Source organism: Pinus tabuliformis, chromosome 2_2, assembly GCF_031772625.1.
Source record: "Pinus tabuliformis cultivar Carrire ecotype Pingquan chromosome 2_2, CPIR1, whole genome shotgun sequence".
NCBI lineage: Eukaryota > Viridiplantae > Streptophyta > Pinopsida > Pinales > Pinaceae > Pinus > Pinus tabuliformis.
Genome location: NC_142300.1, coordinates 550,535,257 through 550,550,800, shown reverse-complemented (window position 1 = coordinate 550,550,800; position 15,544 = coordinate 550,535,257).

Below are 15,544 nucleotides of genomic sequence, written 5' to 3'. Positions count from 1 at the left end.
TAACCTGTTTGGCCTTTTGAGCATAAACAGCTGTCTTTTTTCCCTTATTAAGCTTTAATTCTTCCCCTTGGGGACATCTTGAAGCTGTATGCCCAGTCTAGCCACACAACCAGCAAGTAATTTTATTCCATTTGTCTTGCTTGGATGTATGCAAATGGATGTCAGAAGGAGTATAATAATGGGTTTTTGGGATATATTTGTAGTGGCCCTTCTTTTTATGGTTTTTATCCCTTATAGAATACTTCCTTTTATTTTTTGGATAATCCCTTCGATTTTTGTAGAAAGTCTCTTTGAATTCTCTTTTGGCCCTCTTTCTAGACTTTCTCTTTTTGACCAATGGGTCATCTATTGTCAGTCCATATTTGCTGCAAATGGACTTTCTATCTGGTAGTCTGGACAGTTTTTCCAAAGACTTGTTTACCTTTGGGCTGGTACAAAGACTTACCAGTGTCTTTTTAATAAGGGAATAAATTTCTCCCCATGTATAAGACTCAAAAGGTAACTGAAAAATTTCTTGCAATCTAATATAGTCAACAAATCTAGAGGGTAGAGCAGCTAGATATACCTGCTTCCAGAGCAAGTTTTTGGAATCTTTCACCTCATAGATCCGCTGCATCCAATCTCTATGGAAATCATCAAATTGAGACATCTTATGACATTTGAGGTTCATCAAAATGACCTCATGTTTGTTGGCAATTTCTGTCTCACAGCCACACCAATGTTCTAGAATCATTGATGTTAGCGCACCAATCATATTGCTTATTACAGTACCATTAGGATTATGAATAACATCTCCTTTTTCATCCTTGAGCACTTCTGCTTCCATGGTCTCAATAAGTTTAGGAGAAGATTCAGTTTCCCACCATCTGAGAAGAGTACCTGTAAAACATTGGATGATGGTTCTGCAAGCATCTACCTCTGATTTTCCTCTAAGACACATGAGTTTATATTCAGTATACATTAAATCAATCATCTGGCGAATTTGGCCAATGCTCATGTTGTCTATGTCCCATTCTCTGTGGGAATCAGGGAAGAAAGTATGGGCTTCAGGCAATTTTCCCTTACCAGAGCAGTGCAAGAAATCAAAGCAAAGGTAAAGTCCTTACCTATACTGTACATAGCAGATGATGAGGCATTCAAAATAGTTGAATCCGATGCCATTGACATAGGATGGGGAGGGATTCTAAAACAAAAAGTTGACAAAGAAGAACAAGTGGTACAGTTTGCCTCAGGAGTATGGAACCCAGCAGAACAGAATTATTCTGTTATTGAAAGAGAAGTGAAAGCTGCATGGAATTGCATCAGCAAGTTTGCAGTATATCTAATAAACAAGCCTTTTCTTCTCAGAACAGATGCGTCAGCAATGAAGAAAGTCCTATCCAAGGACATCAAGAAACCAGAAGAAGCAAAGTTTGCTAGATGGCAGGCGCTCTTTGCAAATTTTGATTTTTCCATTGAGCACATCAAAGGAAAGGAAAATTGTCTTCCTGACTTTCTCGGCAGGGAATACCTTGAACAAAATATAGCACATATCATGATGATTATTACTGAGTGGGACCAGCACCAAAAACAAGAGGTCTTGAGAACCATTCCAGATAATCAAAACTGGGATACATACAGAGACAATTGGAGACCCACATGGCAATTAAGGAACACAAAAGTCCTTGATGCCAACTTACAGCCTCACACTGATCTCCAGCATTATGTACCTGAAAGAAAGGTGTACCCAAAAGGCAGAAAATGGATCCATGATATGATGTATGACAAAGCAAAAGCAGATGCTGGAACCGCAAGACGGGCCCTAGAAACGAATTTTCATGACATTGGATGTATCTGGCACCATGGAGGCCGTGACACAAGAATCTATGAAAGCTATTATTGCATCTACCGAACCAGATACTTGTGGATCAACCAACCCCAAGTCCAATCATGTGCTCGATGGCCCAGAAATGATCCCAAAGTAATGTTCCCGGACACAGTTTATGATTTTTTAGATTATAAAAAGCTGTGGTGGGACTTCATGAATGTTGATGACAGAGAAGAAACCCATTACACAAAGTTGAAACTCAGTACAATGGCAGCATCCCAGAAAAATCTACAATGTGAATGGTTTCAGAATTGGTGGAAAGATTACGGAGTTAGCAGAACAGCCATTGACCCAGTATATCATGAAAGATATGAAAGAAAATACTGTCACAGATGTTTTGAGTACAACATTGGGGAATGTTTTCATCGTATATACAGCACAGTCAAAGAAATGACAGTTCAAGAGTGGGATCCTTTTCACATGACAAATTATTCCCTCCAGGAATACATGAGAGAGCACTTAGAATGGTATGTCTTAACCAAAGTCCAGCATCAAATCATACTGGGTAAACCCATGATAGTCCGGAGGATTTATACAAAGGCATGTGATGATCTACTTTACAAAAGAAACAGATTCCCTGATCTCACCGTATTCTGATTACGTACCAGTCACAAGGGCTTAATTGTGACCAGAGTTCCCGTGGGCTTTACTTTTTAAAAGCCTCCACAGTGTAAATATTCTTTTCTAGTCTTTTCTCGTGGGCTTTTTGTACAAAAGTATCCACTGTGTAGATAGCCGAATCTACTTTACAGACTATATCTAATGCGTTACCCGGAAGCAATTATTCGGTCTGTTTTATGGACCCGAATATTTGTGCGGACGTCGCTCTGATAAAGACTGAAAAGTAATGATTCTTTAAGCTTTAAGTCATTTCTGTCCGACCAACAGTAATGTTTGTCCCCCCTTCTCATCCTATATAAGAAGGGTAAGGTTCATTTGTTGGGCATCGGCATTTTGAGAGTTTTTGTGTGTGTGTGTTTGAGTCGAGTGTTCTCCTGCTCTGCATCTGCGGACATCTAGTCTGATCTGCTTGCAACACGAGAAATCACTCAAAGTCCTTAGTTGGTTTGAGAAGCCTACGTATCAGTGTGCTCGGCACTGGTAAGAACCTAAAGTGGCCGAACCATTAGAAGAGTCAAGTGTTTGGGTGTTAAGTTTGATTCTGAGACAGAGCCTATACCTCGCCAGGAGCCTCCGGTAGTAACTTGCTCAATTTTGAGCTGTGAAAAGTCCGGTAAATGCGAGATTAGTCTATCTCTGTATAGAATCCATTTCTATAAGAACTCTGTAAGAATTTTCTCCATTCTGAAATAAAATGAGTATGCCATTCTGTTATTGAGTACCTCTCTGTGTTTATAAGTCCGCTGTGGTAGTAGTTTTCTTTGTGCTTTCATCCCAAGTTCGCAGGAGGTTCACCAAAAGATCGAAGGGACACCAAGGCCATTTGAAGGCGTGGATGCCGCTGTTGAGGTCGTCAGAGTGTGAAAGATCCAAGTAGGTTCATTACTGGTTCATCAGGAGTTGGCTACCAGAGAAATACGAAGAGACACAGAGAAAGAGCAAGCTCGTGACAGGAGCCCCTGCTGGAAATTGCTTTGATTTCTTGCACTGCTCTGGTATGGGCATCTGACCATTGAGGTGGATTTTTGCCAAGCTGCTTATTCAGCACTTTCTTGTCACTGGCACAGTCTTGATAAAAACTGCTTACATAATTTAGGCAGCCAAGGAACCTTTGCAGTTGTGTCTTGTCTTTTAAGACATCTGGAAATTTGTCTGCAAAGTCAATGGCATGTTGTTGCAGAGAGATTTGTCCATTATAAATCTGGTGGCCTAAGAACTTTATAGAAGTCTGAAATACTTCTATTTTATTTTTACTAAGCACAAGCCCATTTTTCTTGACCAACTTCATGAAAATATTTACATGCTTGAAGTGATCATCAATATTTTTGGAAAAAATTAAAATATCATCAATATATACAAGCAACCAATCAAAATATGGCTTAAAAATATCATCCATGACCTTTTGAAACTTTGAAGGAGCATTTTTAAGACCGAATGGCATGACATTCCATTCATAGTGCCCTGCAGGAATACTAAAAGCAGTTTTGAACTTATCTTCCTCATTAATGGCAACTTGCCAAAATCCTGCTTTTAAATCAAATTTTGAAAATATTTTTGCCCCTGCAATTCTTCTGATCAAGTCTCCTTTATGTGGAATGGGATAAGTATCATCATCCAAAACTGAATTTAGAGGCTTGTAATTTATTACAAGTCTAGGGATACCTCTAATTTGTTCAGCTCTTTTGTTTACATAGAATCCATAGCAATTCCAGGGGCTAGTGGATTCTCTGATCAATCCTCTGTTGAGCAATTGCTGAATTTCTTTTTGGCATAGTTCTCTGTATTCTTGGCTCATAGGGATCGCTCTGCTTTTACAGGGCTTTCCTGTGTATCCTTCTTTATAGGGAAACTTTATGGTATGTTGCTTTCTGTGCCAAAAAGCATTTGGCTCTTCTGAACAGCATTTTTCTTCCAGTTTTCCTTTCAGTTCTTGGATTCTTCTTTTGATTTGGGGTAGTTTCAGCTGTTCTTCAACTCTCAATGTGGTTTTTAGATCTTTAAGATTTGATAGCAAAGATTCTGCTTTGTCTAGTTTCTGCATGGCTTGAACCATTGTAGAAACTCTTGGAGTTGAAACATAAGGAAGCTCAATTCTTTTTCTTCTTCCTTTAGATGTGGGTACAGAAATGAAATAACCAGCTTTACTTCCTTTCAATCTGGCTGAACCATGAGGTTCTACTGCAGCTAAAAAAACATTCCCTAATATACAATCAACAGGGATGTCTGCTATGGCAAACTTCATGTATACACAGTGGGTATCAAAACATAGTGAAGCTCTAGGAATTTCATATTTGAGTTTCTTATTTCCTTGGCCTACAACTTCTCTTTCAGCAGAGACCCAATGTTTTGCTGGAACATTTCTGATGTTAAGAATATTAATATTTGCACTAGAATCTAATAATTCAGTCATGAAAAATATCTGGCCTTGGATACAAATTTTTACCTTGACATGATGTTGCTGATATGTGATAGTAAACAATCTCATATCTTGAAAGCCAAAGTTTGGGTCTAACCTTCCTTCAGCAACCTGAATTTCTTGTCTATGGGCTGTTGTGTTCCAGGATTCTTCTTCTTTTTCTTCTTGAATCTCCTTGCCTTTCTTAATTTCTGCAATTTGAGCTTTGATTGCAGAAATCTCTGCTTTGAGTTGGTGAATTTCACCACTCACTTCTCCCAAAGTCAGGGATCTTACTTTCCCTGGTTTCTGGTGATGCATTTGGAAAGACTTAGTGTTCCTTTCATAGGACGCATCGACAAACAAATGTTTCTTACCTGATTCTTTTGAGGCTTTTGATTTAAGCTGATCTGTGAATGCTTCTATCAGGCGGTTCTTCATGGCTCCTTCTTCCATTGTCCTAATATGTGATAAAATCTTCATTTCTTCTTCTTCTTCAGCGGATGCCATTAGGACTTTTTCTTTGGGAGGCTTTGTTCTTTCTTCTTCTTCTTCGCTGGAACTGTACAAAAATTCAGAATCATCTTCATAAAATATATGACATGCACATTCTTCTGAATTATAGCAAGAACATTCAGATGATTCAGAATCAGTATACTGTCCCATATTAACTTGAAATTCTTCTTCTGAAGTGCTAAAAGAATCAAGAGACGATTCCTCTAATTGGTGCTGCTGGGCTGAGTCTTTGATAATAAGATTTGGGCACCTTTCTGTAGCATGGGTCCTTGATTTGCATCTCAGGCAAAAGCTTGGGCCTGAATGCTCTTTCTTAACCTGTTTGGCCTTTTGAGCATAAACAGCTGTCTTTTTTCCCTTATTAAGCTTTGATTCTTCCCCTTGGGGACATCTTGAAGCTGTATGCCCAGTCTGGCCACACAACCAGCAAGTAATTTTATTCCATTTGTCTTGCTTGGATGTATGCAAATGGATGTCAGAAGGAGTATAATAATGGGTTTTTGGGATATATTTGTAGTGGCCCTTCTTTTTATGGTTTTTATCCCTTATAGAATACTTCCTTTTATTTTTTGGATAATCCCTTCGATTTTTGTAGAAAGTCTCTTTGAATTCTCTTTTGGCCCTCTTTCTAGACTTTCTCTTTTTGACCAATGGGTCATCTATTGTCAGTCCATATTTGCTGCAAATGGACTTTCTATATGGTAGTCTGGACAGTTTTTCCAAAGACTTGTTTACCTTTGAGCTGGTACAAAGACTTACCAGTGTCTTTGTAATAAGGGAATAAATTTCTCCCCATGTATAAGACTCAAAAGGTAACTGTAAAATTTCTTGCAATCTAATATAGTCAACAAATCTAGAGGGTAGAGCAGCTAGATATACCTACTTCCAGAGCAAGTTTTTGGAATCTTTCACCTCATAGATCCGCTGCATCCAATCTCTATGGAAATCATCAAATTGAGACATCTTATGACATTTGAGGTTCATCAAAATGACCTCATGTTTGTTGGCAATTTCTGTCTCACAGCCACACCAATGTTCTAGAATCATTGATGTTAGCGCACCAATCATATTGCTTATTACAATACCATCAGGATTATGAATAACATCTCCTTTTTCATCCTTGAGCACTTCTGCTTCCATGGTCTCAATAAGTTTAGGAGAAAATTCAGTTTCCCACCATCTGAGAAGAGTACCTGTAAAACATTGGATGATGGTTCTACAAACATCTACCTTTGATTTTCCTCTAAGACACATGAGTTTATATTCAGTATACATTAAATCAATCATCTGGCGAATTTGGCCAATGCTCATGTTGTCTATGTTCCATTCTCTGTGGGAATCAGGGAAGAAAGTATGAGCTTCAGGCAATTTTCCCTTCCCTTCAATGTCAGGAGCAGAATATCTGGAAAATCTATGTTCAAGAGGCTCATAGATTGGGAGGATTTGTGTTTCCTGAGATTTTTGTTCTTCTGTTTCTGGTTCCCTGAATAAGGAAGCAATACTGATGTGTTCAGACTCATCAGTCTTTGAGGTGGTTTCTTTGGGGAACAACAGAGGGAATTTCTGTACATTCCTTATTGGATTCTCAATCTTTATATTTCTTTTTACCAGGAAAGAATTTGGAACTGGCTTTTCAACTTTTGTGACCTGCATCCTTTCAAATTTCTCATTTAACCCAGTAAGGAGTGTCTTAGTTACATCAATATGTCCAACTAAGTTTTCTCTTATTTCTTCAATCTTATTCAATGATTCCTTGGTGTAAGAACAAGTCATGCTGGAATCAAATTGTAAATTATTCAAACAAGAATTTACACAAATAAGTGAAGACTGTACAATATCTACTTGCTTCTTTACATCTTCTGCCTTAGCCACATTCATTTCTAGACCCTTTAGAGCAGTATTGGTCCAATTTAACTGTTCACTAGCCTTTTGAATTCTACCATCAATTCCTAAGGCATTATCATCTTTTTGAACCAGGGGAATGGCTTTGGCTGCATTTGTCTTTTCTCCCAATATGATTCCTTTATATGGGGGAAAAGTAGTAGGGGTTTCAACTGTGGATCCATCAATTGCAGTCCATCCATGCTTATCAGTGATACTGCTAGAAGTAGCACCAGTTAAAACATTTATAGGAGCAATTTTATCTTTCCATGAGTAGAAAGATATCCAAACATTATTTACTTCCATATAATGTTTCCAGTCTGTGGCTAACTTTCTTTTCTGATCTGGGGTATATCCTTGGTCAAATTCATCTGCTTGAGGATTTGTATACAAATCCCAATTCAACATTTCTTTCATCCATTTAGAACTGATTTGTGATTTTAAGCATCCATCCATAAGTGCAAAAAACTTATGCATTTCCATGACTGCAGGCCTTTTACAGTCAGAAGGAATCTGTTTGAATCTGCATTCTGGAATCAGTTCTGATTGCTCAAGTTTCCCCAACCCATACCTCGGCTTTGCTGGTCTCATTAAGAAAATCATCTGAGTAAGCCTAGGGTCTTCTTCTTCTATAGAATGGATCATGAGAACATGATCTGAATCGGGCTCAGGCTCATGTGGGAAAGGAATATCAGAACATTTAGGATTCGGGCATGAGCTGATAGAAGTGGATGGAGGAGCAACACCAATGCGAGGATTATGGTGCAGATGAACATTCTGTTCGGCTAGAGTGCGCAGATTTACGACATTTGTACAATCTGGACATTTTACTTCTAAAGAAGAAAAATTAACAAGCTGAGCTAATTCGAAAAGCTGTGGATGTTTACAAGAAGAAAAGGATGATGATGAACAGGCGGTATCAACAATGGAAGGATCTCTGTAGTATTTGGATGTTTTACAAGCAGCGTCTATTCTTCTCCGATCAATAGTTGACCTGCGAGGAAAGGATATGACTGCATTGGAAGCATTTTCAGTTATGTTGGCAGAAGTGATATTTCGGGGAATTTGTGGTCTGGAGTGATTTACAACCCAATGTTCAGGGAATTGCAAATCTTCCCATTTTATCAATAGATGTTCAATCTTTTGGTTCTTTGGGTCAGTTTTAACTACCACACTTGATTTGGAATCCCGACTGGGAGTATGACGGATTGCTGGCCATAAAGTGTTGGTATGTCTGAAACAGGCTTTGGTCTGGATGGCTATATTGTTCCTCTTTCTCTTCATATCAAAACCAGTAGTATGGATTTGCAACTGTAAGATATCTTTAATAGTTTCATCAAACACATATATAGAAAAGTTTGGGAAACAATCAAAGTATACAGGGCCATCAGACAAAGGAGCTACAATCCCTCCGATTATAGAATCTGTATATCTGTTGTGCGTTAGATATCTAACAGTAGCAAGCACAAATGTTTTTAATCCTTTATGGACCAAAGGATTGATGCCAACCCGAATGCAACCAAGATGCAGATAATTTGTTTTTAACCTTTTTGCTTCTGCTTGTAAAGCCTGAGGATTTAACAGTGGTATTGTCTGAATACTCTCAGAGTTCTCCTGAACTTGACTAACAGACTCTTTAATACTAATTCTTGATGCAGCAATTAAATGAAAAGGGGCTAAATCACTATAGACTTCAGAGGGTGTTATATCTGGTAAAGCCCATCTTGCAAAAGGCTGAAATTCCTCATAAGTAAGTTCAGCAGAGTTTAAGGTTCTACTTGAACTATTTTCAAACATTTCTTTAAGAGGATTTTCTTCTGGATGTGAATCTTCTTCAAGATCTCTAAATGAAACAAACTTTCTGAATGGCTCCATTCTCACTTAAAACAATATAGATCTGAGTACCAACCTTTTAGAACCAGACGTTACTGGCTCTGATACCAATTTCCAGCAGGGGCTCCTGTCACGAGCTTGCTCTTTCTCTGTGTCTCTTCGTATTTCTCTGGTAGCCAACTCCTGATGAACCAGTAATGAACCTACTTGGATCTTTCACACTCTGTCATTCCACGGATTTGTTAACAGACATAAATGCCCTTCCATATATAGGTGCGTTAAAAAATATATGACCATTCACATTTAATATATGACCATTCCAAATGTATATGTATGAAATAAATGATCCTTGTATTTTGTATTTTATATTAAATGTATATAGAAAACCTGAGGGGAGACATGGTCAAATATGATTAATTTTATCATATTAAAAAATTATAATATTTTAGAGCTATTTTACAAATATTACATTGTAATAATAATAAAATTATTTTCTTATTAAATTTAAGATTTTTTATTATTTGTATTTTTAAAATAAAATTTGAATTCTTGCTAGAATAATTTGTCACAATTATTTTTTATATTTGGAATTGTATTTCTTAATTGAATAAAAAATATTTAATTTATATAACTGAATTAATATTAAATATATTGATTTGGTTATATAAATTATATTTTGTATTAATTTGTATTTTAGATTTTGTTATTTTTTCTTATATTAATTAAAAATAAAGAATATTAATATGTTAGTATTTAAATTCTTTTTTCCATAACCAAGATTGAGAAAAAAGACTTAATGTTTTCTCTATATCTTATTTTCGTAATCTAAATTCAATAAAAATAAACAAAATATTAATTAAGTATTTATAAATAATCATATAAACGATAATAAGAAGTAGTTGTTTATAATTCAAAAAAAATTATATAATATATTTTTTAAAATTAAGTATACATGCATAACATATTTATTTTTGTTTTTTTATTATAGCCTATATTGATTGTTCATTTAGAGAATATTTTATTTTTCTTCTAAAAAGACACTTGTCAATTCCACCATGAGCACGGACATACTTAAACATCACCATCATTCTCGGCTGTAAAATGAGCCTTTATGTTGAAGAAGCCAAATTAATTATGTGAAAATAATATACTTTTCCTAATTTTCCCATGCATAAATATAATTTCAATAAAACATTTTAAAAAAATAGTATACATTTTTTCAACTTCACATATCAATTTACAATTTTCATATAATATAATATTTTCACTTAGATGACCAAGGATTAGGCTGCTCCTGCTCTACTGCACTTGTTTCACCTTATATTCAACCATACATGTATTATTTATATATCTATGTGGACAACCATAGATATATATTCATATACACCAGATGCTCAATCCTAATAGGGCAGGATTTAGGGTGGCGCCCAAATAAGTCCACATGGGTACGCTCTAACTTTTAACACACACCGCTGGCAAGATTCCCGTGTGTACCTCTACTACTTTACCCAGTTTCTGCAATTATAGACAATGCAGTACGCCTGCACGCAAGTGACGATCAAAAGTATGGCCGTAGCGACCAGCTACAGGAATTTCCACGAGCCAAATATATAGTGATCCACAAACTCCACCACCACAACTTTCCATTTTCTACTATGATATTTATTTAAATCCTCTGTAACTTTGTCTAAATATACAACATTTGTGACAATAACGGACTTACCCAAGCTATTCCATAGGCTCGCAACCTCTCTGTCACTCAGTAAATGGTTACAAATAATTTCGCGCTCTCTCAACAATTTCACATCTTCTAATCGTAGTATATCACGTCGTCTCGCGGCGACCCTGCCTATCTGCATCGAATAGTACCTATCTATCTATGCACTATGTTCCGGTTCACTGATAAGGAAAGGAGAGTTTGGGGTCTACGATGGTTCAGGTATGATCCTTCTGGCTGGGGAGATACATGCCAACTATGGGGGTTACATTATGTCCAAAATGTATGTCGCCCGCCCCCCCCCCTACCTATTTATAAGGCGTAACGTCTTGAAAGCCGGGTTCGTTACCCAACCCACCGTACATGAAATCTATATATCGCCTGAAAACAAACGCACCAGGGCCCGTAGAAGCTTCGAATATAACCAGATTTCTCAGGATCACCTCTGTGTTCGTGTCGAGCTTTAATTTGGGGAGGTAAAGATTGGCAGTTTTCTTATGAAATTGTATTGTGGTGAGATCGCCATCAGTAGGGGAGAATTTGACTCCCGCAAATACAAATCCGCCACAGATGGAATAGCCAATTCGTTACACGAGGGCGGTATGAACTCAGAGGATGATTCTTCCGCAATTCTGCTTCCACTTTTTTGGACTAGAAGATCAAAGAGTTTCTTACACATACTCGGATCAGGAAGCAAGGGTGACTTCGTCAGAAATTGCGCAGGCCTCCAGTTCAGCCCTCGCCGACCCAACGGCGTGAGAATCGAGGAGAGAGCTTTCCATAGCAAATTGAAGACTTTTGTAATGGTTGACATGTCCGCTCGATCAGTCACATCGTTAGCTTCCTCAATTGGGATTGGAGTAACAGTTGACATGTCCACTAGATAAGGACGATCATTTTCATCTTCCTCAAATCGAATTGGCTTTCGATTGTTGGAAAGAGCGACGAAAGCATTGTACAGAACCTCCAGCAGGTGACCTCTCTCCTTTATACGGAGATTTAAATTCTGGGGTACCTTGTTGGCAAAACCGCTTCAGCAGGATTGAGAGCCTCTCCTCCGCCTTGGCTTTAGAACCCAACCGCAACTCCAAAAGCATTTTCATTAGAAAGAGCGGCAGTTGAGTTTCAATCATCATCAAATCTCTCAAAATGGAGTTGTCCGCCGCACCGGTGCCTGTAGGATCCAAGGCTCCACCCAGAGGACTGACGTCAGCGTGGAAGCTTTGGTCAGCGTGTCTGACATAAAACTGTAGACACTCGAGAAAGGAAGACGGCGACACTCGAGAAAGGAAGACGGCGTCCAGTGGCATGATCGACGCCAGGCTTTCTTCCTTATAATCCACGAACTCGTGATAGCAGCTCCGGATTTGCCAGTCGTATCTTTTAAACTCATCTACAACTACTGACTGAAACTTCCCTACTCCATTAATTGTTTTGTGAAATCTATAAGCAGCTGCCAATTTGTGGCGATCCATGTCATACATTTCAGATCTCAGTGGTGATAGGGGCCTATGGAAACCGACAGCGGAATGTAATCTTCCCGCTTTTCTGACAATAACTCTCTTTGACACATTAAACACCAACCCACTCAATAGGCTTACAATATAATCTTGATTTTCTACAACACATAACTTACTTCTACAAAACTCAAATTTTGCCTTTAGAGAAATTTCTTTTGATTGGACCTTTTCTCTTACAAAATGATATTGTGTGTCTATATGCGCTTTGAGGTTGCATGACATATAGGATTGTTCCCCAGTTTGATGGTGCTTGATTATGACATCTCATTGCTGTAGGTTCTTGTTGACCTTCACCAACATTTTCAAGTATTCTTCTGAGCCATATAGCCTCATAGGTGCTACTACATAATGCTTTATATTCTGCTTTAGTTGATGACAAGGAAACTGTTGCCTATTTTTTTGCTGCTCCATGATATAGCTCCTGATCCTATGTTGAAGACGTATCCAGTGGTGGATTTCCTGTCATCTAGATTTCGAGCCCAGTCGGAATCAGAATGACCTGTCAATTCAACATTACAAGCATTAGTATATTCAATACCAAAATTGATAGTTCCCTTTAAGTATCGAAGGACCCTTTTTGCAGCTATCCAATGGCTTTCATGAGGCTTAGCCATGAACTGACTAAGTATGCTTACTGCATAAACGATGTCTGGTACGGTGGTAGTGAGATAATTCAAACTTCCTACTAATTGTCGATACAATGTTCCATTCACCTCTTTTGTTTCATCATCACTTCTTAATTTGATATTTTGTTCCAATGGAGTACTCACTTCTTTACATTCATTCATATGAAATCTCTTTAGTACTTCATTTGTATATTTGCTTTGTGTGATTATGGTTCTTCCATCATTTCTCCATACTTAAAGACCTAGACAATAGTGCATTTCAGCAAGATCCTTCATCTCGAATTCTTGTGATAACTTTATTTTTATATCTATGATTAATTTATCAGCACTCCCTGTTATTATTAGATCATTAACATATATAGAAAGTAATACTATATCCCCATTTCTATCTATCTTGACATACAAATTAGGATCATTTTTACTGCTTTTAAATCCTTGTTGAAAGAAAAATTTGTCGATTTTCTCATACCAATATCTGGGGGCCTATTTTAGTCCATATAAGGCCTTCTTTAACTTGCATACAAGATGTTCTTGACCCTTCTTTACAAATCCTTCTGGTTGAACAAGATAAATTTCTTCCTTTAAGTCACCATTTAGAAAAGCTGACTTTACATCTAATTGATGTAGCTTCCAATCATATTTAGTTGCCAATGCTATCATTATTCTGATTGTATTCATTTTTGCAACCGGAGCAAAGGTATCTTCATAATCTATACCTTCTTTTTGTGAATAACCTTTTGCAACATATCTTGCCTTATACTTGTCTATGCTACCATCTGCATTAAATTTTGTCTTGTACAACCATTTTGATCCTATGGGGACTTTATTTTCAAGTAATTTTGTTAATTCCCAAGTTTTTTTTTTATTATAGAGTCATACTCTTCTTTCATAGCTTCCATCCATTCTTTATGATTTTTGGCTTGTTCATAATTTAAGGGCTCAAAAAAAGTCATTACTTGAGACATTAAGGCATAATCTTTATACCTGATGGGGACTTGAATTTGTCGTGTTGACCTTCTTGGAGGTTGATTACTTTGTGGAGTACCTTCTCCTTTTCTTCTGTATGGAGTGCCTTTATCACTTCTTTGTGGACTTTGATCCCTTAATGGGTCTTTTGGAATGTCCATGTGTTCTAGTTCTTGGGTTGATTCCACAACTTCTTCTTCATTAAAGTTTTCATAAGAAGATTGCCATGTATTATGTTCATCTTCTTTTATTTGTTTATCTACATGCTCATAAAATATAACATCTCTACTTGCAAAGACCTTGTGAGTGCTTGGATCATACATTTTATATGCTTTTTGATCAGTGCAATATCCAATAAAAATACATTTGATGGCTTTGGCATCTAACTTTCTCCTATCCTCTTTAGGAATATGAGCAAAGGCCTTTCATCCAAATATCCTTAAATGACTAGCTTCAGGTTTAAAACCATAAAATGCTTCAAATGGTATTTTGCGCTGAAGATACTTAGTAGGGCTTCTATTTTTGAGATATACAGCTGTATTAATGGCTTCAGCCGAAAAACTATTAGAAAGTCCTTTACTTTTTATCATGCTTCAAGCACATTCAACTAGTGTTCTATTCTTTCTTTCAACTATTCCAATTTGTTGAGGTGTACGTGGTATTGTAAATTGTTGCATAATTCCATTTTGTTTGCGATATTTGATAAAAGCTCCTTAAGTGTATTCACCACCTTTATCTGATCAAAGAATTTTAATGTTCTTTCTTGTTTTCTTTTCAACCATATTTTTGAATTCTTTAAAGTATTCAAACACGTCACTTTTGTTTCTTATAAAGTATACCCATGTGTATCTAGTGCTATCATCAATAAATATAAGGAAGTAATATGCTCCACCAAGTGACTTAGTTTGCATTGGACCACATACATCAGTATGCACTAGTTCAAGTATTTCACGTTTTCTTCTATTTTCATGCATAGGAAATTCTTCCCTATGTTGTTTTCCTAGTGCACAACCTTCACATTCAAAGTGTTCACCCTTTATAATTGGAAGACCTTCTACCATCAATTTCCTTTGTAGTAACATTAGGTCATTATGATTTAAGTGCCCATACCTTTGATGCTAAAGTTCTATGGTTGACATGCCTGTTGATGCCAAAGCTTGATGCCCATTCTTCATTACATCCAACTTGTATAAGCCTCCAACTCTCATTCCTTTTGAAACAACCTTGTATTTGTCTTGCACATCCTTTACCAAACAATGTGGTTTCACAAATTCAAATTTTAAATGTTGATATGTGATGGTAGAGACTAAAATTAAGTTCTTCTTTAATCCAGGAACATACACCACATTTTGAATTTGTTTTTCTTATCCTTTAGGCATCATAATACTTATATTACCATATCCTTTAATTTCATGTGATCTATTATCTCCTAAATAGATGTCTCCACCCTTATTAATCTCATGATAATTATCAAACCGATCTCTTTTACATGACATATGGATTGATGCACCAGAATCTATAAACCAAGAATTATCATCATTGGTTTCTACTCATAAAGCAGCATTGGACACAAACAATTTAAGATTGCTAACATCTTGACTA